The following is a 2,500-nucleotide window of genomic DNA, read 5'->3' as shown; positions in this document are numbered from 1 at the left end:
GGTACAAAAATGACAAGTTGTGAGATTAACAATGAAAGTGAGACAAATTTTTAATCGGATAAGTTGCTGATTATTCGCTCGTTCAGTTTCATTTAGTTTACAACTTATTCTTAATTTCCAGGTGGCAATTAGTAATAAGGCTACAAAATGGCAAGCCCATGACATCAAAACCACATGGCATTACACCCTTCAAAGTAGTAAAGCAGTTACAGAGTAGCGATGAATTTGTTCATTCCAGAATAAAATGACTGCCAGTCTGGAGTTTATTTTCACGTTAATCGCCGAGCTTGTCGGAGTGCTTGTGAGACGAATAGCAATCACAAAGCATGTGCGCGTCTCCCCTAGACTTTGGAATGGGTATGCAATATACGGCTTTTGTGGAATAAAAGAAGCATGCCTGGAGATTTGCCTTTTGTTCTGGACTTTGCAAGAAAAAATAGAAAAAAAAAAAAACACAACAAGAAAACAGCCTGAGAAAAACAACCACAGAACGAGCCAGCCAGGAGTCGAACCTAGAATCTTCTGATCCGTAGTCAGACGCGTTATCCATTGCGCCACTGGCCCACCGGTAGAAGTGTCACGCGATTGCACCACACTTGTTGGTATTCGACGTGACAGAGGCCAGACTTGCTTTCTGCTTATTCTCATGATGTTATCAGGAGCGCAGCTGACCAGCCCTTCCCTGGTGGTCTAGTGGTTAGGATTCGGCGCTCTCACCGCCGCGGCCCGGGTTCGATTCCCGGTCAGGGAATGCTGTTTTGCCTTCCAACGGTGGGGTGTGAAGTCAAGCTCTGCTTGCAGTTGCGGGAAACCCAGTCCAAAAAAAACAGAATGAGGTGGGCACTTGATAAAAAAATGACCTCCTTCGAGCCGGAGTCGAACCAGCGACCTAAGGATTACCAACACCTCAACCTACAGTCCTCCGCTCTACCAGCTGAGCTATCGAAGGCACGGAGTGCCAGATAGAACCTCAACCTATCAGGGTTCTGTAGCTCTACTGCTGTCCAAAAATCACTTCTGGTGCAGGAAGGCTTGCTGGCTTTTTGAGGAGGGAAGCAAAAACGAACCCACCTTCCCATACCGGGAGTCGAACCCGGGCCGCCTGGGTGAAAACCAGGAATCCTAACCGCTAGACCATATGGGAACTGGCCCACTAGGACTGGCCACAGACTTCTGGGCCACATTCAGTACATGTGGCCAATGTCGGGGCAGGGTTTTGTAGTGACGTATTGCTTTTGGTGTGTGACTTTAACTATTGTGATTATATTTTAGCAAAACAAGAATTATCCGAATGCATCGTTTGCTGAGTTAAACCCTGTTGCATGCATTCAAAATATCTGTTGTTTGACTTGCCCAGGGAGTTCAGTTTTTTTTTTTTTTTTTTTTTTTTTTGGGCAGATTCCTGTGGTTGCTGAACAGATACCTCGAACTGGTAATTAAAGTCTTGTCCAGGTGAAAATACTAACGTCATGCATTTGAAAACAAGCATGGCAACCGTTATCTAGAGGAAAAACAGCCTATCCTCATTCTGTCAAGGTACAAAAATGACAAGTTGTGAGATTAACAATGAAAGTGAGACAAATTTTTAATCGGATAAGTTGCTGATTATTCGCTCGTTCAGTTTCATTTAGTTTACAACTTATTCTCAATTTCCAGGTGGCAATTAGTAATAAGGCTACAAAATGGCAAGCCCATGACATCAAAACCACATGGCATTACACCCTTCAAAGTAGTAAAGCAGTTACAGAGTAGCGATGAATTTGTTCATTCCAGAATAAAATGACTGCCAGTCTGGAGTTTATTTTCACGTTAATCGCCGAGCTTGTCGGAGTGCGTGTGAGACGAATAGCAATCACAAAGCATGTGCGCGTCTCCCCTAGACTTTGGAATGGGTATGCAATACACGGCTTTTGTGGAATAAAAGAAGCATGCCTGGAGATTTGCCTTTTGTTCTGGACTTTGCAAGAAAAAATAGAAAAAGAAAAAAAACAACAAGAAAACAGCCTGAGAAAAAACAACCACAGAACGAGCCAGCCAGGAGTCGAACCTAGAATCTTCTGATCCGTAGTCAGACGCGTTATCCATTGCGCCACTGGCCCACCGGTAGAAGCGTCACGCGATTGCACCACACTTGTTGGTATTCGACGTGACAGAGGCCAGACTTGCTTTTGCTTATTCTCATGATGTTATCAGGAGCGCAGCTGACCAGCCCTTCCCTGGTGGTCTAGTGGTTAGGATTCGGCGCGCTCTCACCGCTGCGGCCCGGGTTCGATTCCCGGTCAGGGAATGCTGTTTTGCCTTCCAACGGTGGGGTGTGAGGTCAAGCTCTGCTTGCAGTTGCGGGGAAACCCAGTCCTAAAAAGAGAATGAGGTGCGCACTTGATAAAAAAAAATGTCCTCCTTCGAGCCGGAGTCGAACCAGCGACCTAAGGATTACCAACACCTCAACCTACAGTCCTCCGCTCTACCAGCTGAGCTATCGAAGGCACGGAGTGCCAGA

General features: G+C 45.8%; 6 non-coding genes across 6 annotated transcripts; 2 read left to right on the top strand and 4 right to left on the bottom strand.

The window, feature by feature from the left end:
- Window positions 1–491: 491 nt before the first annotated feature.
- Window positions 492–564, bottom strand: trnar-acg. The gene has a single exon. It is a non-coding gene; the product is annotated as a tRNA-Arg (tRNA).
- A 115-nt stretch (window positions 565–679) lies between these two features.
- On the top strand, window positions 680–751 carry trnae-cuc. Its single transcript has one exon. It is a non-coding gene; the product is annotated as a tRNA-Glu (tRNA).
- Window positions 752–861: 110 nt separating this feature from the next.
- trnay-gua lies at window positions 862–949 on the bottom strand. The gene is given in 2 exon segments: window positions 862–897; window positions 913–949. It is a non-coding gene; the product is annotated as a tRNA-Tyr (tRNA).
- A 123-nt stretch (window positions 950–1,072) lies between these two features.
- Window positions 1,073–1,144, bottom strand: trnae-uuc. The gene has a single exon. It is a non-coding gene; the product is annotated as a tRNA-Glu (tRNA).
- An 882-nt stretch (window positions 1,145–2,026) lies between these two features.
- Window positions 2,027–2,099, bottom strand: trnar-acg. The gene has a single exon. It is a non-coding gene; the product is annotated as a tRNA-Arg (tRNA).
- Window positions 2,100–2,213: 114 nt separating this feature from the next.
- On the top strand, window positions 2,214–2,287 carry trnae-cuc. The gene has a single exon. It is a non-coding gene; the product is annotated as a tRNA-Glu (tRNA).
- Window positions 2,288–2,500: the final 213 nt, after the last annotated feature.

The sequence above is a fragment of the Cyprinus carpio genome, chromosome A11 (genome assembly GCF_018340385.1).
Source record: "Cyprinus carpio isolate SPL01 chromosome A11, ASM1834038v1, whole genome shotgun sequence".
Classification (NCBI taxonomy): Eukaryota; Metazoa; Chordata; class Actinopteri; order Cypriniformes; family Cyprinidae; genus Cyprinus; species Cyprinus carpio.
This window is presented reverse-complemented; position numbering and strand designations above follow the sequence as displayed.